We start from the raw sequence: 23,350 nt of genomic DNA, 5'->3' as shown, positions 1-23,350 counted from the left end.
GGGACTGTGGGAGCATGAATTGTTGAGCCCAGGATTGGAAAAAGCACGGGGACGAAAGGCCAGACAAATGGAAGCACATGAATTGTGAACCAAAGGCTGTGGAGCCCCCAACTGGATCAGGCCCTCTGGATAAGTGAGACAGTTGAGTGGCTTGGACTGTTTGGGTGGCATCCAGGCTGTGGGACCTGGACCTGTCCTTAGTGCATGAGCTGGCTGTTTGGAACCTGGGGCTTACACAGGGACACTTTGCTCAGCCTGCAAGGAGGGGACTGGGCCTGCCTGTACTGAATCCACCAGGTTTAAATGAATCCCCGGGGGAGTCTTGGCCCTGGAGGAGATGGGAATGGAGGGGAGGGGATGAGGGGAAGGTGGGGGTGGGGGCCGGAGGGGGGAGGACAGGGGAACCCATGGCTGATGTGTAAAATTAAAACACAAATATAATAAAAAAAAAGGGGGGGGGAACTCCTCATTGTGAGAGACAGAGACCACTACAGAAAACCTTAACAAATCAGAATTCAGACTTGTGGAGCTCTCTCCCAGTGGATGCATGTACAAAACATCCCCACATCTAAGACTTGGAGAGTATTGTAAAGGGGGCCTGGTAGTGAAAATAGTGTAAGAGTCAGAGAATCTGGGTGTTTGCTGTGAGATAGTGTCTCTTACAAACATCAGAAGCTATTCCCATAAAGTCTCATCAACATAACTGCCCAAACATGAGCTTAACAAGTAGGACACCAAGAAACATGACAATCTGCTTTGGGGAAAGCACACAGGACCTCAGTCCTATACAATGAACTGAGTGAAGCTGGGAACAGAAAATGTGGTCCTACCCAAGGAAGCATAAACTAACTTGTAGACCAGTGCCAAATGGTCAGCTGTTAAAACATACAAACAAGTAAGATTATATGAAACTCAATTGGTTATATTTAAGAATATATATGGATATGAAAATATATATCCACATATGTGCATGTGATAACAATAGATAAAAAGGAGGACATGAATTTGAAGGAGGGCTTGGAGGAAGAAAAGGGAAGGGAGACATGTTAATTAAACTAAAGTCTCAAAAATAAACAAAAAAGAAATTAAAAAAAGTAAAGAAAGCTTTTGAAAATTTGAAAGAAGGGTTTAAAGTAAATGAAATTGTGAGTGTTGAGTACATGAACCTATATTATAGCAGAGCAATGCATACACTAACTCATGCTGGGAATTTAATAATAGAATGATTTCATACATGCATAGAGCCTTGTGATCATGCTCACCTGTTCTTACCCTCTCTAATCCTAACTCTGCTGATTTGCAAGTGAGCCACAATGCACAATTAAAGATCTCTCACTGAAGCCTTACCAGACTAGCTGCTTCCTTTTTTGGGAATGGAACCATGTAGGCGTCCCCTGGTTAAATGGAACTTTGCAGGCAGGTTTAGGTACCAGCCAGCCGGGGAGGAGGCTGAGGGAGGGAGCCGCCTAGGCCTTAGGAATTTGCCCCACGTGAGCGCCAGATATTGGTGAAATTATTAAGGCCACTCCATGTAGTTAAAAGGGAGGTTTATTTTGTGGGGTATCTTACAAATGAAGGCTTAGGTTGCAGGGTCTGGCAAAGGTATAGCGCAGTCCGGCAGTGTTCTCTGGAGAACTCTGCTTGGTCTACCTCCAGCGTCCAGGGTCCCAAGAGAGTGACCTCCTCCAGCTCCTTGGTCTTCTGCTTCCTCTTCCGCCCTGCCTTGTGGGTGTGGCCATTACTGAAGCCTCAATGGGGGTTGGAACTTCCAGGCCAATGCTGGGATGGCTATCCACTACATCTCACCCTTTTGTCTAAATAAGAAAGTTCTAATCTAATACAAGACTATATACAAAGAGATGGTTATCAAATATTGTCCAGGAGGAATGAGGGATAATGACCTAGATAAGTTGGAATTACAAAAGTGCAAACAATATCAAGCAAAAAACACATAGTAAAATCCAGGGAAGTCTAGGGCATGGGTAGGTGGCATGTTACAAAGATCATTCCAAAAGGTGTCCTATCCTAAAGAACCTGATTCTAATACTTAATATATTCTATCTAAGATATTATATATGTATATATAGTAAGTTGTAACTATAACTGCTAATCTCTACCTCATCAAAGTCCTGAGAAGGAATACAATAATACCTGAGAAATGGGAGAAGGACGCAAGCAACTTTTGGGAGTCTTGCAAGAGTAGACAGAGACAGCCTGGACAGTCACCTAATATTTCTCAGCATCGTTGGTGCATTCAAATTGGCTACAGGCCTAGAGTATCTGACAGACCATTTTCAGAAGCAGGAATTCTGAAAGACCATCTTACCCTGTACTGGCAAAATATAGTGGTTGCTTTCCTTGTGTCCCACTTGTCCAGAAAGGACAGCATTTGTACTGTCAGCAGTTGAGGCAAGGGCAGTTCTTTGCCCAGTAGGCCATTTTGTGCCAAGAAGACAAACTTCCAAATGGAAATGTCTTAGAAGCCCAACATTCTCTCAAGATCAAATTGGTGCTGCCAGGAGTAATTGTGTCTCACGTCAACAGAATTCTAAGTTATTTGAATGCCATATTTTCTAGGTCCATGAAGTGTTTGAAAATTACCTGTCCATCTGACCTATGTATTTATAAATCTGGAAAACCTAACTAACATAATTACAGAGATGACAAGCATAGGTGACAATAACTCTGTAAGTCTTATCTATCTAAACAACCTAAGGACTAAGCTTCCTATAAATGAGGCAAACAGTCTGTAAGCAAATGTACAGTAAAAGGACAATGACTTTAAATTGTGACAATACACAAAATATCTTTAACAGAGGTAGGAATGTATAGTGCAATATGCAATATGATAATAATCCTAAATATATATCAGTATACAGAATATCTTACAGAAGTAGAACATACATATAGTATGACAGATATAAATTCACATTTATATCAATATACAAATATTTCAAATAAGAGTAAAAATATGTGTACAATATAACAAACATAGTTCTGTATTTGTATCAATATACAAATTATCTTAAATAGGAATGTAAAAAGTTTATATTTGTATCAACATATAAGAATTCATAACAGTGCAAAGGCTGCTTTATTACTAAATTTGTTTACTAATGTATATGATAGTCTACCATAATACCTTATACCTATCCATTCCATTTCTTCTCCCCACACTTTTTTTGAGACATATTTTCTTTCCTTAAGGAGAGTACAGAGTTTAACAGTTTCTTCCACCCCCAACCCTAGAACTATTATTCATAACCCTGAGAAATATGAAAACTTAGGGATAAGGGGCATCATTTTCTTAGAATTGCTTCCTGCTGTTTAGGGGGCAATGGTATCTCTGTTGGGTATTGTGATCAGATAGTTAAATCTCAGTTAGACTAACTGTGGATTCTGCAGCAACTCTCAGAGTAATGGGTAAGATTGTCTGAAATTCTGGCAAGAAGTATAGTATGATGATGATTACCATTGCATCATTCTGGATTGGGTAGAGTTGTTGTTGTTGGGGCCCCATCTTCCTTCTGGAGACTTCAGAGATTGCTATTGGAAAAAACTTATTTTTTATCAGAATGGAAGGTTTGGACTTAAAGATGGCATGACATGTAAGAAAGGATTCCAAGAAATCAAGAGTAAGCATGGAGAGAATTAGAATCTTGAAGATAATGGTCCCTTATTATTGGTTTCCTTCTGTCTCACACCAGAGGGCTCTTCTGATATGGGACTGAAGAATCTCTCAACCTTTTCTTTTATCAATATGCTTGGGTTTAGAGAAGGAGTGAGCCAATTCCATCTCCAAAGCCGGCTTAGTTTATAATTAAATTGGAACCACAACTATTCTAGATTGATAGAGATATAGATGTTAGACCTACCCCAACCTTTGATTGTTAAATTTTTCTTACAACCTGAATAGATGTCACATTGGTGGATGATCTTTTACTTCTCCTCATCAAGGGGTTTCTCCTGTTCTAATCGAATTTTTATTAATTTTGTTGGTATCCATAGCTGTTCTTCTCCTGTGGAAACAAAAGCAAAACCCCTTCCGCAACATAGGACATATCCAGGTTTCCATTCTGAGGTCAACATATCTTTGAAATAAAACAGTTGGTTTAGCTCAGGAGTTTTGTCTGTCGTCCAATGTCTCTCCGCAGCTGTTGTTCCTTTCTCATCAGCATTGAGAAAATTCAAGGTTAATAAAGCACTATGCAATCTATTTCTAGGAGTCATTGTTACCTGTTGCTGTTTATTTAGCATATCCTTTAAAGTTTGATTGGATCTTTCTATGACTGCTTGGCCTGTGGGATTGTGTGGTATAACTGTAACATGCTTTATATTGTAATAAGCAAAGAACTGTCTCATTTTATTGGAGACATATGCTGGGGCATTGTCTGTCTTAATTTGTACAGGTATTCCCATGATGGCCATAACTTCTAATAGGTTTGTAATCACAGAATCAGCCTTTTCAGAACTCATAGGACTTGCCCACTGAAATCCTGAATAGGTGTCAATGGTATGGTGTACATACTTTAATCTTCCAAATTCTGAAAAATGAAACACATCCATCTACCAAATTTCATTTCTTTGTATACCCTTTGGATTGCTTCCTGAAGGCAATGGAGTTTGGTTATAGAAGGAACAAGTAGGACATTTTTTCACAATATCCTTAGCTTGTTGCCAAGTAATGGAGAAATCCTTCTTCAAACCTTTCCTATTTACATGGTGTTTCTTAGGAAATTCTGAGGCTTCTAGCACATTACCTATTAGTAACTGATCAATCTCATCATTACCTTATGCTAGAGGTCCTGGCAGACCTGTATGGGATCTGATATGTGTTATATATATAGGATGTTCCCTTTTTCTGATGATTTCCTGCAATTGTATGAATAATGAAGTTAATTCTGTATTATCAGGAATAAATTCAGCAGTTTCAATGTGTAAAACAACTCTCTCTGCATATTGAGAGTCAGTGACTATATTGAGGGGGTTCTGTGAAGTCCATCAGTACCATAAGAACGGCATACAGTTCTGCCTTTTGTACAGAGCTGTATGGACTTTGTACTACTTTACTTAAGTCTCCTGATTTGTATCCTGCTTTCCCTGATTTATTTGCATCAGTATAGAATGTGAGGACTCCAGAAATTGGCTTGTGCAATACAATGTGAAGAAGGACCCATTCAGTCTTCTTTATGAATTCTATTCTCTTGCTTTTGGGATAATCGTTGTTAATCTCTCCCAAAAAGTTACTGCAGGCTCTCTGCCAGTATTCATTATCTTTCCATAGTGACGAAATTTCCTCATTAGTTAAAGGTACTACAATTTTCTGCTGGGTTCATTCCTGTCAACTGACAAAATCTTAATTTACCTTTTTGAATCAAATCAGAGATCTTTTCTATATGAGCCTTTAATTTCTTATTTGGCTTACATGGTAGGAATATCCATTCAAATATAATATCTTCCCTCTGCATCAAAATACCTGTGGGGGAATGTCTGAAGGGGAATATGACAAGAATGCATTTAAGTTCTGGATCCACACAATCCACATGTGCTTCTTGAATTGTCTTTTCTACTAGAGCCAGTTCCTTCTCTGCTTCGGCTGATAATTCTCTTGGACTATTTAATTCTTTGTCCCCCTTCTAGAGTATTAGCCAAATTTTGTAGTTCATCTTTGGGTATTCCCATGACACCCAATAAGTTGGAAATGCTTCCTAACAACTTTTTGAAAATCATTAAGAGTCTTTAATCGATCTCTCCTCAGTTGTACCTTTTGGGGTCTAATTTTTTGTAACTCTATCTTATATCCTAAGTAATTAATAGAATCTCCTCTTTGTATTTTTCATGAGCAATTTGCAGTCCCCAGAGAGGCAAAACTTTTTTTTTTTACTTCTTCAAACATGCTTTCTAATGTGTGTAACTTTGAATCAGCTAATAGGATATCATCCATATAGTGATAAATTATGGATTGTGGAAACTTTACACGAATTATCTCCAATGGTTTTTGCACAAAGTATTGGCATAAGGTAGGGCTGTTTAACATTCCCTGTGGGAGGACCTTCCATTGATATCTCTTGACTGGCTGAGAATTGTTATAATTAGGAACTGTGAAGGCAATTTTTTCTCTATCATTTTCTTGTAAGGGTATGGTAAAGAAATAGTCTTTTAAGTCAATAACTATTATAGGCCATTCTTTGGGTAGCAGAGAGGGCAAGGGCATCCCAGTCTGTAGGGAGCCCATTGGCTGAATTACTTTATTAATAGCTCTCAGATCTGTCAGCATTCTCCAATTACCAGACTTTTTTTAAAATAACAAATACAGGAGAATTCCAAGGGCTGGTAGATTCTTCAATGTGTTGAGCACTTAACTGCTCTTGAACCAGCTGTTGTAAAGCTTGTAGCTTCTCTTTTGTCAAAGGCCACTGTCCAACCCAAACAGGTTTATTAGTTAGCCATTTTAAAGGTAAGGCAGTTGGTACTTCTGAGAGTTCAAACAGCAGTTGTGCTCTGTTTGTGTACAGCCTGAATGGTTGGTGACTGTTTTTTATAGCATGTTATGATATTATTCCTAGAAACATGCATTGGCCTGTATTCTTTTTCTGAGAGTGTAGGAATTTTAATCTGGGTATTCCACTGTTGTAACAGATCTCAGCCCCATAGATTTACTGCTACATTTGCTACATATGGCTTTAGCCTTCCTCTATGTCCTTCTGGCCCTATGCATTCAACCCATCTCGAACTCTGTTTTATCTGAGATAGGGTGCCACTTCCTAAAAGTTGGACATCTACCTCTTGAAGAGGCCAATTTGGATGTCATGATTTTGGCGTAATTACAGTCACATCCGCACCTGTGTCTACCAAGCCCTCCAGAACCAAGCCATTAATTCGAATTCAAAGCTTTGGTCTTCGTTCATTTATGGAAGTCTGCCAAAATATTTGTTTTATTGTGTTCTTTGTAAACTGTGATTCATCTATCAGAGCTGTTTTATCATCCATTGCAGTATCAGTTTTTACATTAGGCATTGGTTTATTCAGTTGTCCTGGAGAAGAATGTCTTCCACAGTGGCTGGGAAAGTTCTTATCACATTATGGGGGCATGCAAGAGGCCGCCTGAGGTGTTTCCCACTAGTAAAAGGTTGCCTCGTATATCTATTTTTGATCTGCACTCACTGGTCCAATGTCGGCCTTTGCCACATCTTCTACATAATCCAGGAGGTGGTTGGGGTCTTCTGTTTAGGCTATCCTAGAAGGAGTATTACTTCTAGGATTACCCCATGTACAGTTTTTACTTATATAACCTGGTATACCACATTTAAAACATTTGGTACCACGGGGCCTTCTTTCACCTCTGGGATTTGTCTCTCCTATCCAAGCCTCATTACTGTAGTTAAGAGATTCAACACTATTAGTATACTGAATCCATTCTTCCAAAGGAGCTGATCTGATCTTTAATGGTGTAAGTATTCTTTTGCATTCTGCATTAGCATTGTCGAATGCCAAGGACTCAGTTAATACTTTTCTTAATTCTTTATCTGATACAGCTTTTGTTATAGCTGTGTTCAGCCTTTGTAAAAAATTAGTGAAGGGTTCATGTGGTCCCTGAAATATCTTTGTGTATACCTCAGTTGCTTTTCCAGGTTCTGGAATTTTTTCCCAAGCATTTAGAGCTGCTGTACAGCATAGGGATATTGTATGCTCATCATAAATGGCTTGTACATTCCTGTCAGCGAAACATCCTTCACCAAGTATTTGATCTTGGGAGATCTCAAAACCTCTGAGTTTACCTTGTTGTTCTAAATTTCTTCCCTCTTCTCTCAACCAGCTTTTCCAACTGTAACTGCTGGCTATATTCTAGAACAGCTGAAATTAACTGATGCCAGTCATCTGGAATGATTCTATGTGAGGTAGACCACAAATTTAACATCTGTTTTACATATGTGGAGTGTATCCCATATGTAACTACTGCTTCCTTTATATTTTTAAAGTCCCTTGTTGAAATTGGTTGTAATGTATATGTCGTATATGGCTCGGGGTGTGTGTCATCTGCTGGCTTCTCATGGATGATAACAGGATAAGCCATTGTATGAGAGCCATTTGGAGATGTTACAACCTATATGGTCTTGCCCTTCTGCTTATTATTGGCCATTTTCTCACTTCCTTTAGCTTAACTTCACTAGAGATGTGGAAAGGAAGGCATTCATGCCAGAGAGCCTCAGAAGTAATGCTGTTTATCATTGAAAAATTATGAACATATCCTAAGGGAACCTGGCAGTGCTTTTATTTCAGAAACCTCGTTGTTGCTGCTTCTGTACATTCCCAAGCTTCTATATGCTGACAAGGCAGAGAATTCAAGTCCTTAACTTAGACCACCTCATTCTTCCAATAATTCTGAGAAACTTTGTACTTCAAGTTTTGATCTATTATAGGCACATACCTTGGGGATTGAAAGTAAAACTGAGATATGGTCTAACTAAGGAAATCTTTACATGTGTCAAGCCCTGAAATTTCTGTGTACAATAAATGGAGGAGACTTGGCTGGGAGATCGGTCCTTTACAAAAGGTGAATTTTGATTTGCTCACCAAAGACCTAGCCAAATTAACAAACAGAAGATAATGGGGTGCGAGAGTTACCCAGGTTTGGCATAGAGAAAGGCTCAGTTCTAGTTCCTCATGTTACATTTGCTATTTAGAGTTGCATGCCTTAATTCCTTATCTTAAATTCTTATTTTATTGTTCTTTATTCTTGAGATTACAACATAATCACACTTTGCTCTTACTTCTCTTTCCTTTTCCAAACCTTCCAATACCACTTCCCCACTTTTTAAAAAAAAATAATTAAAAGAAATGGAATAAAGGAAGGAAGGATTGCTGAAGTATTGATTATTTTGTTACAGAGAAATAAAATCTTGCCAAAGCAAAATATTTATAGGTCGGTCGTAAATCATTTCTTCCCGTTTTGTTAACTGCGAGATTGGAAACTAGCGACTTTGTGCATACTAGGCAAACCGCCTCCACTGAACTCTGTCCCCACAAACGCTTTTTACGTTATTGCTTTTGAGAGTCCGACTAAATTTCTCAGGCTGTCTTGAGATAAGTAAGCAGTCCAACTATGCCTTACACTTCAGATCATCTTACATCTCCCTAGTAGCTGGGATTATATATAAACACATTGAGGTTCAGCAGATGGTGGCCACAAAAAATCTATGAAAAAAAAATGGGACTAAATGATAGTTCAATTTACTAGGAAAACAAAGGGAGGAGAAGTGTACTAAATAAGATACTTATTAAAGAAAGATTATGAGATCAATATTTATGAAATTAAGAGATAAAACAGTAGTGGACAGAAATAGAAATTGAGAATGGCACCAAAGTTATGGTTTCAGTCATCCTAGATCAAGCTGCTCGGGAGCTAGAATGGCATTTGTGTACTATAGAACATGTGGTCAGATCATCCACCTTTCATCCACCAATGAGTCATTCTGATGTGTAGCCAGGAAAGTTTCTCTTCCAGTCCCACCTGGCCTGCAGTCCCATAGTTGCTTATAAAAATAATCACTCAGAAGCTTATATTAATTAAAAATGCTCTCAGCCATTAGCTCAGGACTACCCCTGACTAGCTCTTATACTTAAACTCAGCCAATTTTCTGTTAATCTATATGTTGCTACATGTCTTGCGGCTTTACCTGTGTGTCATTACATCTGCTTGCTCCCTGGACGGTTGGGCTGGCAGATCTTCTGATTCAGCCTCTTCCTCTTCCCAGCATTCCTTATTAGTCAGCTACCCCACCTATAACTTTCTGCCTGGCTACTGGCCAATCAGCTGTTCTATTAAACCAGTGTACAACAGCATTATTCCACAGCACTGATGAGCCATTGGAGGTGGGAAACTCTGGGAAAAGATAAAGCCTTTGGGGAAGTTGCTTCTGAAAGTCAGATTATTTTTTTAATACCTTTGACAATGGGGAGCTGTCTGTTTTCAGTACCTCTGAAGCAGATGCCCAAATTCTATTCTAATGGAAAACAGAAAGAGCAGGTCAGTGTCCACCGTAGGTAAGATGAGAGGTAATAGTGATGATGGTGGGATGAGGGCAAAGGGGAACAGCAGAATACAATGATTAATGAGGGAATGAAAAAATGTGGGGCTGTCTAGGAAAGGGAGAGGGAAAGCAGGAGGGAAGGGAATAGGTACATAAAACAACAATACAAATGGCTAGGAAAGTCACAAGAAACAGCTCAGAGGCTCCTGAGCTAGAACTGACTACAATCCCTCCTCCCTGAGGACTAGCTTTCATGGTAACAGAAGACACCATGCAAGCTTCTAAAGGAGGCGAGCACTAATAACATTCCTACCTAGCTATGATGCCTATGAATCATATCAACAACCATAACTGCATGGTAACCCTATGGGAGCAGTAGTGGCATCATACCTGGTGGTAACAAAAGTTCTCTGTCTAATTGGACACAAGACACAGCTCAACAAGAAGGATGCCATTCTGGGTACTGGGAACCTAGTTAACTACTCAGTGGCTAGTAAAACCATGTTTTTGGGAAGGGAATCTACAATCATTACTTTATAAAGCCATCATAATCCCTAACAAAAATCCATAAACATTTGTCCTTGTACCTGTAGCATGAATCTAAAGTGTCTTGTTAATAAAATCAAACATGAGGCCAGGTATTGGGTGTGAATGCTGGAAAAATCAGAGAAGACACAGAACAAACCACAGCTATCTCACCTGCCAGTTCCTCAGCTGATTCTGGTTTCCTCAGACTGGAAGCTTCTGTTCCTCATCCCAATGGCCTCTCAGCTGAACTGCTGCTCCAAAGCCTAAAAGCTAACCAACCAAATGCTTAACTAATCTGGTGCCGTGGTTTTACACACCTTAATATCTCTGTTTCTCTGCCATCACTCCCCTGGGATTGAAAGGCTGGATTTCTGGGATAAAGGCATGTGTCACCATGCACGCTGTTTCTAACGTGGGCCTTAACTCATAGAGATCGCCTGGCTCTGCTCCCCGCACGGTGCTGAGATAAAGGCGTGTTGCTACCTCTGATCTATCCTCATGTTGTTAATATTGTGGCCATCCTGGTTCTCTGACCCCAGATAAGTTATTTTTGGGGAACACACAATATTCTTGGGCAACACAATACCACCACATGTACCCATAAGATAAATGTAGTTTCATCCCTAATCAGTCAAGAAGGAGGGAGGGACTGTGGGGAGCATGAATATGTTGGAGCCCAGGATTGGAAAAAGCACGGGACGAAAGCGCCAGACAAATGGAAGCACATGAATTGTGAACCAAAGGCTGTGGAGCCCCCAACTGGATCAGGCCTCTGGATAAGTGAGACAGTTGAGTGGCTTGGACTGTTTGGGTGGCATCCAGGCTGTGGGACCTGGGACCTGTCCTCTAGTGCATGAGCTGGCTGTTGGAACCTGGGGCTTACACAGGGACACTTTGCTCAGCCTGCAAGGAGGGACTGCGCCTGCCTGTACTGAATCCACCAGGTTTAAATGAATCCCCGGGGGAGTCTTGTGCCCTGGAGGAGATGGGAATGGAGGGAGGGGATAGAGGGAAGTGGGGGTGGGGCCGGAGGGAGGACAGGGGAACCCATGGCTGATGATTGTAAAATAAAACACAAAATATAATAAAAAAAAAAAGGGGGGGAACTCCCTCATTGTGAGAGACAGAGACCACTACAGAAAACCTTAACAAATCAGAATTCAGACTTGTGGAGCTCTCTCCCATGGATGCATGACAAACATCCCCACATCTAAGACTTGGAGAGTATTATGTAAAGGGGGCCTTGCTGTAGTGAAATAGTGTAAGAGTCAGAGAATCGGGTGTTTGCTGTGAGATAGTGTCTCTTACAAACATCAGAAGCCTATCCCATTAAAGTCTCATCAACAAAAACATAATGGCCCAAACATGAGCTTAACAAGTAGGGACACCAAAGAAACATGACAATCTGCTTTGGGAAAGCACACAGGACCTCAGTCCATTACAATGAACTGAGTGAAGCGGAACAGAAAATGTGGTCCTACCCAAGAAGCATAAACTAACTTTGTAGACCAGTGCCAAATTGCGCAGCCTGTTAAAACATACAAACAAGTAAGATTATATGGAAACTCAATTGGTTTATTTAAGAATATATATGGATATGAAAATATATATCCACATATGTGCATGTGAACAATAGATAAAAAGGGAGGACCATGAATTTGAAGGAGGGCTTGGCAGGAAGAAAAGGGAAGGGAGACATTTAATTAAACTAAAGTTCTCAAAAATAAACAAAAAGTAAATTAAAAAAAAGTAAAGGAAGCTTTGAAAATTTGAAAGAAGGGTTTAAAGTAAATGAAATTGTGGATGTTGAGTACATGAACCTATATTATAGCAGAGCAATGCATACACTAACTCATGCTGGGAATTTAAATAATAGAATGATTCATACAGCATAGCCAGGCCTTGTGATCATGCTCACCTGTTCTTACCCTCTCTAATCCTAACTCTGCTGATTTGCAAGTGAGCCACAATGCACAATTAAAGATCTCTCACTGAAGCCTTACCAGACTAGCTGCTTCCTTTTTGGGAATGGAACCATGTAGGCGTTCCCTGTCGTAAATGGAACTTTGCAGGCAGGTTTAGGTACCAGCCAGCCGCGGGAGGAGGCTGAGGAGGGAGCCGCCCTAGGCCTTAGGAATTTGCCACGTGAGCGCCAGATATTCGTGGTGAAATTATTTAAGCCACTCCATGTAGGTTAAAAGGAGGTTATTTTGTGGGGTATCTTACAAATGAAGGCTTAGGTTGCAGGGTCTGGCAAAGGTATAGCGCAGTCCGGCAGTGTTCTCTTGGAGAACTCTGCTTGTCTACCTCCAGCGTCCAGGGTCCCAAGAGAGTGTGACCTCCTCCAGCTCCTTGGTCTTCTGCTTCCTCTTCCGCCCTGCCTTGTTGGGTGTGGCCATTACTGAAGCCTCAATGGGCGGTTGGAACTTCCAGGCCAATGTCGGGATGGCTATCCACTACATCTCACCCTTTTTGTCTAAATAAGAAAGTTCTAATCTAATACAAGACTATATACAAAGAGGATGGTTATCCAAATATTGTCCAGGAGGAATGAGGGATAATGACCTAGATAAGTTGGAATTACAATAAGATGCAAACAATATCAAGCAAAAAAACACATAGTAAAATCCAGGGAAGTCTAGGGCATGGGTAGTGGCATGTTACAAAGATCATTCCCAAAAGGTGTCCTATCCTTAAAGAACCTGATTCTAATACTTAATAATTCTATCTAAGATAATTATATATATGTATATATAGTAAGTTGTAACTATAACGCTAATCTCTAACCTCATCCAAAGTCCTGAGAGGAATAATAATAATACCTGAGAAATTCGGGAGAAGGAACGCAAGCAACTTGGGAGTCTTGCAAGAGTAGACAGAGAACAGCCTGACAGTCACCTAATATTTCTCAGCATCGTTGGTGCATTCAAATTGCTACAGGCCTAGAGTATCTGACAGACCATTTTCAGAAAGCAGGAATTCTGAAAGACCATCTTACCCTGTACTTGGCAAAATATAGTGGTTGCTTTCCTTGTGTCCCACTTGTCCAGAAGGACAGCATTTGTACCTGTCAGCAGTTGAGGCAAGGGCAGTTCTTTGGCCCAGCTGAGGCCATTTTTGTGCCAAGAAGACAAACTTCCAAATGGAAATGTCTTTAGAAGGCCCAACATTCTCTCAAGATCAAATCTGGTGCTGCCAGTGAGGCAATTGTATGCGGTCTCACGTCAACAGAATTCTAAGTTATTCTGAATGCACATATTCTTTAGGTCCATTGAAGTGTTTGAAGAATTACCTGTCATCTGACCTATGTATTTATAAATCTGGAAAACCTAACTACATAATTATAGAGATGACAAGCATAGGTGACAATAACTCTGCTGAAGTCTTATCTATCTAAACAACCTAAGGACTAAGCTTCCTATAAATGAGGCAAACAGTCTGTAAGCAAATGTACAGTAAAAGACAAACAATGACTTTAAATTGTGACTACACAAAATATCTTTAACGAAGGTAGGAATTTATAGTGCAATATGCAATATGTTAATTAATCTAAAATATATATCTGCAGTATATAGAATACTTCTTACAAGAAGAAGTAGAACATACATATAGTTATGACAGAATAATAAATTCACATTTATATCAATAAAAATATTTCAAATAAGAGATAAAATATGTGGTTACAATATAAACAACATAGTTCTGTATTTGTATCAATATACAAATTATCTATATCAGGAATGTAAAAAGTTTATATTTGTATCAACATATAAGAATTCATAACAGTGCAAAGGCTGCTTTATTACTAAATTTGTTACTAATGTATATGATAGTCTACCATATACCTTATACCTATCCATTCCATTTCTTCTCCCCCCACTTTTTTTCGAGACATATTTCTTTCCTTAAGGGGAGTACGGAGTTTAACAGTTCTTCCACCCCACAACCCTAGACCTATTATCACATAACCCTGAGAAATATGAAACTTAGGGAAAAGGGCATCATTTTCTTAGAATTGCTTCCTGCTGGTCTTAGGGGGCAATGAGTATCTCTGTTGGTGGTATTGTGATAGATAGTTAAAACTCAGTTTAGACTAACTGTGGATTCTGCAGCAACCTCAGAGTAATGGGTAAGATGTCTGAAATTCTGGACAAGAAGTATAGTATGATTGATGATTACCATTTGTGCAATCATCTGGATTGGTAGAGTTGTTTTGTTGTGGCCCCATCTTCCACTTCTGGGAGACTTCAGAGATTGCATATTAGGAAAAAAAACTATTTTTTTATCAGAATGGAAGGTTTGGACTTTAAAGATAAGGCATAACATGTAAGAAAGGATTTCAAGATATAAGGAGTAGCATGGAGGAGAATTAGAATCTTGAAGATAATGCGATGGTCCTATTACTATGTTGTCCTCTCTGTCTCACACCAGAGGCTCTTCTCTGATATGGATGACTGAAGAATCTCTCAACCTTTCTTTATCAATATGCTTGGGCTTGAGAAGGAGTGAGCCAATTCCATCTCCCAAGCTCGGCTTAGTTTATAATTAAATTGGAACCACAACTATTCTAGATTGATAGAGATATAGATCGTGACCGTACCCCCCAACCTTTGATTGTTTAAATTTTTCTTACAACCTGAATAGATGTCACATTGTGGATTGATCTTACTTCTCCTCATCAAGGGTTTCCCTGTTCTAATTCGAATTTTTATTAATTGTTGGTATCCAATAGCTGTTCTTCTCCTGTGGAAACAAAAGCAAAACCCCCTTCGCGAACATAGGACATATCCAGGTTTCCATTCTGAGGTCAACATATCTTTGAAATAAACGGTTGGTTAGCCAGGAGTTTGTCTGTACTGTCCAATGTTCGGCTCTCCGCAGCTGTTGTTCCTTTCTCATCAGCCATTGAGAAAATTCAGAGTGTAATAAAGCACTATGCAATCTATTTCTAGGAGTCATGTACCTGTGCTGTTTATTTAGCCATAATCCTTTAAAGTTTGATTGATCTTTCTATGATCTGCTTGGCCTGTGGGATTGTGTGGTATAACTGTAACATGCTTTAATTGTAATAAGCCAAAGAACTGGTCTCATTTTATTGGAGACATAATGCTGGGCATTGTCTGTCTTAATTTGTACAGGTAGTCCCATGATGGCCATGAAACATTCTGATCGGTTTGTAATCACAGAATCAGCACCTTTCAGAACTCATAGGACTTGCCCACTGAAATCCTGATATAGGTGTCAATGCTTGGTGTACATACTTTAACTCTTTCCAAATTTCTGAAAATAGAAACACATCCATTCTACCAAATTCATTTTCTTGTATACCCTTTGGATTGCTATCCTGAGAGGCAATGGAGTTTGGTTAAGAAGGAACAAGTAGGACATTTTTTCACAATATCCTTAGCTTGTTGCCAAGTAATCGGAGAAATCCTTCTTCAAACTTTCCTATTTACATGGTGTTTCTTAGGAAATTCTGAGCTTCTAGCACATTACCTATTAGTAACTGATCAATCTCATCATTACCTTATGCTAGAGTCCTGGCAGACCTGTATGGGATCTGATATGTGTTATATATATAGGATGTTCCCTTTTTCTGATGATTTCCTGCCAATTGTATGAATAATGAAGTTAATTTCGTTATTATCAGGAATAATTCAGCAGTATTCAATGGTTTAAACAACTCTCTCTGCTATTGAGAGTCAGTGACTATATTTGAGGGTTCTGTGAAGTCCTCAGTACCATAAGAACGGCATACAGTTCTGCCTTTTGGACAGAGCTGTATGGACTTTGTACTACTTTACTTAAGTCTCCTGGATTTGTATCCTGCTTTCCCTGATTTATTTGCATCAGTATAGAATGTGAGGACTCCAGAAATTGGCTTTGTGCAAACAATGTGAAGAGGACCCATTCAGTCTCTTTAGAATTTCTATTCCTTGCTTTTGGGATAATCGTTGTTAATCTCTCCCAAAAAGTTACTCAGGCTCTCTGCCAGTATTCATTATCTTCCATGAGTGACGAAATTCCTCATTAGTTAAAGGTACTACAATTTCTGCTGGGGTTCATTCCTGTCAACTGACAAATCTTAATTTACCTTTTTGAATCAAATCAGAGATCTTTTCTATATAGACACTTTAATTTCTATTTGCTTACATTGTAGGAATATCCAGTCAAATATAATAGCTTCCCTCTGCATCAAAATACCTTGTGGGAATGTCTGAAGGCGGAATATGACAAGAATGCATTTAAGTTCTGATCCACACAATCCACATGTCTTTCTTGAATTGTACTTTTCTACTAGAGCCAGTTCTTCTCTTGGCTTCGGCTGATGAATTCTCTTGGACTTGACATTCGATGATATTCCTACCAAGACAGGGCTCATACCTTTGATACTCTTAGCCAAGAGACACTATCTCCTTATATTGTATCAGAGCTTACAAGACTCTTGACTACATTGGGCCACTTCTTTCATAGGAGAAAGAAATATTCTTAAACATCCCTGTGCATCATCTGGAGAGCACATTGTTTGGTCAGAGTTAGTCAGAGATCATTGTCCTTTCCATTCCTCTAACTTTTTGTCTTTTCTCCTGTCTTCTCAATCCATAAAAGTCTTTGTAAACTTTAAAAACTTGGGATGATCAACCACTTGTTCTACCTGGATTCTCATCTAGAACTAGGCTCTTAATACTTTGAAGATAGATTCTCTTAACACCTAAACTTTACAAAAGGTAGCCTCTTAATCTTTTATATAAAAGATAAATCTTAATTCTTCCTCTTAATTTGCAATAGCAACTATTGAAGATAACATAATGTGCCATACAGTTTATTTTTCTGTTTCTCCTTTGAAACCCTTTCCACTATTTTCTCACAAAAATATGTATGTATGTATATATATGTACATATATATACATGTACACACACACATATATATATTACTACTATACGTTCTAGATTGCAAAATTGAATTACATAATACAGTAATTCAAAATATCTTATGTTTATTTTTTAATCACAGAAAAATAACTGTTATATAAAACATTTCATTGTGAAGTGTTGACAAGTATCAAGAATTTAGATTTGCGATGGAAGTCCTTGCTTAGTACTAATGAAGCTCTGAATTTGAGCCTCAACCTGTAGGAGGTGAAGAAGGAGAATAAGAATCTCAGTGTCATCCTCAGCTATATAGGCCAGCTTGGACTACAGTAAACCCTTTCTGTGCATCATATTCAGAGTTCACAAAGTCCAATGTGCTTTGTAAACATGCTCAGGGTTAAAAAATTAATAATGAATTCATATGACCTCCTGTTCCTCTCATATTTATTGCTGTTTATAAACCATATCTTGCAGCTTCATTTGTCTATAAGTGAAAGGAACAGAAGTCTTAGCCACAGAGTGGGGCATGGTGTTTCCAGATCTAGACGTGAAAGAATACGGTAGAACTGGATCACTGAATCTCCCCCAGGAAGAATATTTCCTTTGCATTCTTAACTTTATCTACCCACTTCATCATACCGCTTTCAGTTTCCTTGGAATAAGTTCTGGAAGAATTAAATATTTGAACTCCATTTTGCAACCTTGTCTCCTAAAGATGCTCTTGCAATATTGTTTTTGACCTCAGTGTATAAACCTCCAAAGGAAGATAGGTGCAATGTAAATTAAAAAGGATGATTTAGGCAAAATAGATCACTGCCAATTCATCCAGAAATCTGTAGGAATGCACCTTTCTATGGCTTCATGCAATGACTAATTTTCCAGGTTAATTTAACTGTAAGTAGTAAACTGCTAAGGACATTAGGACAAGATCACTTTTGAAATTTAAATGTTAGAATTACACTTGAATCTTTCTTCTGCTATATCCCTTTATACCAAATCCTGCTGTGCTGTGTAAGCTCTAATGTCTCCTTCCATTTCAGAATCCTGCAGAGCTCAAACATGGTATTATAATATCAGTATTTTGCTAAAGGTCTTGGGCAATTAGTATGAATCTCAGTGCCGTTGAAATGCACATGAGGTGAAGCCTTGAGTTACTCTTTCTCAGAGTCTTCACTCTTCTAATGGTGGAGGAGTAGACCTGTCACTGTAATTTTATATTTCAAAGGTATTAATGGTGCTTATACCTATAATAAAAATGCCCACATTTTTTACTTATTTGAGGTTATATTGAAATATTTGGAAAAGGTCAGTGGTTGTTGGGCTCACCAGAAACTGAATTTCTATCATTTTCTCCAACCCTTCTTCTTAAGTATTTGAGATGCTGTCAGGAAACAGAGGCACAGTCGTTGAAAGCAGCATTTGTTTAGAGCAATGCTTTAGAGAACTGATGATTTAGATGTGACTGCTAGTAAAATTATCACTGGGCTTCTATACATACAATAATGCAGAAAAACTTTAAGTATGTAATTTCTGAAACTGTAGTCAGCCACAGAAGAAGGTACAGAGCAGTTCTATAGATATTGCCATGGATGCTGGAAGAGGCGTACTGGAATGTGGTGACAATTCCACAAAATTAGAAGGTACAGCTTGTTTTTTGTTTATCTGGTCTTCTTTTTGCATCTCTCCTTTAAAAAATTTAACTTCAAAAGTTCAGAGGCAAAATTTTATAGTACGTCATATTGACAGTACATACCTGTAAGCAAAGTATCGAGAGAGCACAACTTCAGATTTCTAACAGATGAGAGGAAGGCCATTTTCTGTTTAGTCATTAAGTAGCTTATTTTTCATATTTATGTTCTTATTTGTGCCACAAATTCTGGGTAAAAAGATCTCTTTATTATATTAAAATAGCAGAATTTGATAATGGGGTGATCTAAGGCATTTTTCAAGTAAAGTGAAGGTTAACTTTGGCCATTTTCTCACTTCCTTTAGCTTAACTTCACCTAGAGATGTGGAGAGGAAGCATTCTGCAGAGCCTCAGAAGTCAATGCTGTTTTATCATTGAAAAATAATGAACATGTCCTAAGGGGACCTGGGTGTTTTATTTCAGAACCTCTTGTTGCTGCTTCTGTACATTCCCAAGTTCTATATGCTGACAAGCAGAGAATTCAGTCCTTAACTTAGACACCTCATTCTTCCAATTAATTCTGAGAAACTTTGTACTTCAAGTTTTATCTATTATAGGCACATACCTTGGATTGAAAGTAAAACTGATGATATTCTAACTAGGGAAATCTTACCATTGTCAAGTGAAATTTGTGTAAATAAATGGAGGAGACTTGCTGGGAGATGGTCCTTACAAAAGGTGAATTTTGAATTTGTCACCAATAGACCTAGGCTTAACAAACAGAAGATAATGGGGCTGTAGAATTACCCATGGTTTGGCATAGAAAAGGACAGTTCTAGTTCCTCATGTACATTTGTTTAGACTTCATGCTTAATTCCTTCTTAAATTTTATTTTATTGTTCTTTAATTCTTGAGATTACAACATAATCACATTTCTCTATTCTCTTTCCTTTTCCAAACCTTCCATATACCACTTCCCCACCTTTAAAAAAATGAATAAAAGAATGAATAAAGGAAGGAAGGATTGCTGAAGTATGATTATTTTGTTACAGAGAAAATAAAATCTTGCCAAAGCAAATATTTATAGTGGTCGTAAATCATTCTTTTTGTTACTGGAGATTGAAACTAGGACTTTGTGCATACTAGGCAAACAGCCTCCACTGAACTCTGTCCCCACAACTCATTTTACTTTTGCTTTTGAGAGTCCAACTAAATTTCTCAGGCTTGTCTTGAGATAAGTAAGCAGTCCAACTATGCCTTAGACTTCAGATCATCTTACATCTTCCCTAGTAGCTGGGATTATATATAAACACATTGAGGTTCAGCAGATGGTGGCCACAAAAAATCTATGAAAAAAAATGGGACTAAATGATAGTTCCATTTACTAGGAAAACAAAGGGAGGAGAAGTTACTAAATAAGATACTTATTAAAGAAAGATTATGAGATCAATATTTATGAAATTAAGAGATAAAACAGTAGTGGACAGAAATAGAAATTGAGAATGCACCAAAGTTATGGTTTCAGTCATCCCTAGGTCGAGCTGTGGAGCTAGAATGGCATTTGTGTACTATAGAACATGTGGTCCAGATTTCATCCACCTTCATCCACCAATGAGTCATTCTGATGTGTAGCCAGAAAGTTTCTCTCCAGTCCCACCTGGCCTGCAGTCCCATAGTTGCTTATAAAATAATCACTCAGAAGCTTATATTAATTAAAAATGCTCAGCCATTAGCTCAGGACTACCTCTGACTAGCTCTTATACTTAAACTCAGCCAATTTCTGTTAATCTATGTGTTGCTACATGTTCTGCGGCTTTACCTGTGTGTCATTACATTCTGCTTGCTCCCTGGACGGTAGGCTGGCATCTTCTGATTCAGCCTCTTCCTCTTCCCAGCATTCCTTTAGTCAGCTCACCCCACCTGTAACTTTCTGCCTGGCTACTGACCAATCAGTGTTCTATTAAACCAGTGTACAACAGCATTATTCCACAGCACTGATGAGCCGTTGGAGGTGGGAAACTCTGGGAAAAGATAAAGCCTTTGGGGAAGTTGCTTCCTGAAAGTCAGATTATTTTTAATACCTTTGACAATGGGGAGCTGTCTGTTTTCAGTACTCTGAAGCAGATGCCAGTTCTATTCTAATGGAAAACTTGAAAGAGCAGGTCAGTGTCCACCGTAGTAAGATGAGAGGTAATAGTGATGATGGTGGGACAAGGGCAAAGGGGAACAGCAGAATACAATGATATAATGAGGGAATGAAAAAAATGTGGGGCTCTCTAGGAAAGGGAGAGGGAAATGCAGGAGAGGGAAGTAGATACATAAAGAACAATACAAATGGCTAGGAAAGTCACAAGAAACAGCTCAGAGGCTCCTGAGCTAGAACTGACTACAGTCCCTCCTCCCTGAGGACTAGCTTTCATGGTACCAGAAGACACCATGCAAGCTTCTAAAGGAGGGAGACTAATAACATTCCTACCTAGCTATGATGCCTATGAATCATATCAACAACCATAACTGCATGGTAACCCTATGGGAGCAGTAGTGGCATGCATACCTTGGGGGTAACCAAAAGTTCTCTGTCTAATTGGACACAAGACCAGCTCAACAAGAAGGATGCCATTCTTGGTACTGGGAACCTAGTTAACTACTCAGTGCTAGTAAAACCATGGTTTTTGGAAGGGAATCTACAATCATTACTTTATAAAGCCATCATAATCCCTAACAAAAATCCATAAACATTTGTCCTTGTACCTGTAGCATGAATCTTAAAGTGTCTTGTTAATAAAATCAAACATGAGGCCAGGTATTGGGGTGAATGCTGGAAAATCAGAGACACAGATCAAACCACAGCTATCTCACCTTGCCAGTTCCTCAGCTGATTCTGTTTCCTCAGACTGGAAGCTTCTGTGTCCTCATCCCAATGGCTCCCAGCTGAACTGCTGCTCCAAAGCCTAAAAGCTTAACCAACCAAATGCTTAACTAACTCTGGTGCCTGGTTTTCACACCTTATATATCTTTCTGTTCTCTGCCATCACTCCCTGGGATTAAAGGTTGGATTTCTGGGATTAAAGGCATGTGTCACCATGCCTGGCTGTTTCTAATGTGGCCTTTAACTCATAGAGATCTGCCTGGCTCTGCCTCCTGAGTGCTGGGATTAAAGGCGTGTGCTACCTCTACCTATCCTCATGTTAATATTGTGGCCATCCTGTTCTCTGACCCCAGATAAGTTTATTTTGGGGAACACACAATATTTTGGGCAACACAATACCACCACATGTACCCATAGATAATTGTAGTTTTCATCCCTAATCAGTCAAGAAGGAGGAGGGACTGTGGGAGCATGAATTGTTGAGCCCAGGATTGGAAAAAGCACGGGGACGAAAGGCCAGACAAATGGAAGCACATGAATTGTGAACCAAAGGCTGTGGAGCCCCGAGCTGGATCAGGCCCTCTGGATAAGTGAGACAGTTGAGTGGCTTGGACTGTTTGGGAGGCATCCAGGCTGTGGGACCTGGACCTGTCCTTAGTGCATGAGCTGGCTGTGTGGAACCTGGGGCTTACACAGGGACACTTTGCTCAGCCTGCAAGGAGGGGACTGGGCCTGCCTGTAATGAATCCACCAGGTTTAAATGAATCCCCAGGGGAGTCTTGACCCTGGAGGACATGGGAATGGAGGGGAGGGGATGAGGGGAAGGTGGGGGTGGGGGCCAGAGGGGGGAGGACAGGGGAACCCATGGCTAATGTGTAAAATTAAAACACAAATGTAATAAAAAAAGGGGGGGGAACTCCTCATTGTGATAGACAGAGACCACTACAGAAAACCTTAACAAATCAGAATTCAGACTTGTGGAGCTCTCTCCCAGTGGATGCATGTACAAAACATCCCCACATCTAAGACTTGGAGAGTATTATAAAGGGGGCCTGGTAGTGAAAATAGTGTAAGAGTCAGAGAATCTGGGTGTTTGCCGTGAGATAGTGTCTCTTACAAACATCAGAAGCTATTCCCATAAAGTCTCATCAACATAACTGCCCAAACATGAGCTTAACAAGTAGGACACCAAGAAACATGACAATCTGCTTTGGGGAAAGCACACAGGACCTCAGTCCTATACAATGAACTGAGTGAAGCTGGGAACAGAAAATGTGGTCCTACCCAACGAAGCATAAACTAACTTGTAGACCAGTGCCAAATGGTCAGCTGTTAAAACATACAAACAAGTAAGATTATATGGAACTCAATTGGTTATATTTAAGAATATATATGGATATGAAAATATATATCCACATATGT

Source organism: Onychomys torridus, chromosome 13, assembly GCF_903995425.1.
Source record: "Onychomys torridus chromosome 13, mOncTor1.1, whole genome shotgun sequence".
In the NCBI taxonomy this organism is placed as follows: Eukaryota; Metazoa; Chordata; class Mammalia; order Rodentia; family Cricetidae; genus Onychomys; species Onychomys torridus.
Note: the sequence above shows the minus strand (reverse complement) of the source record.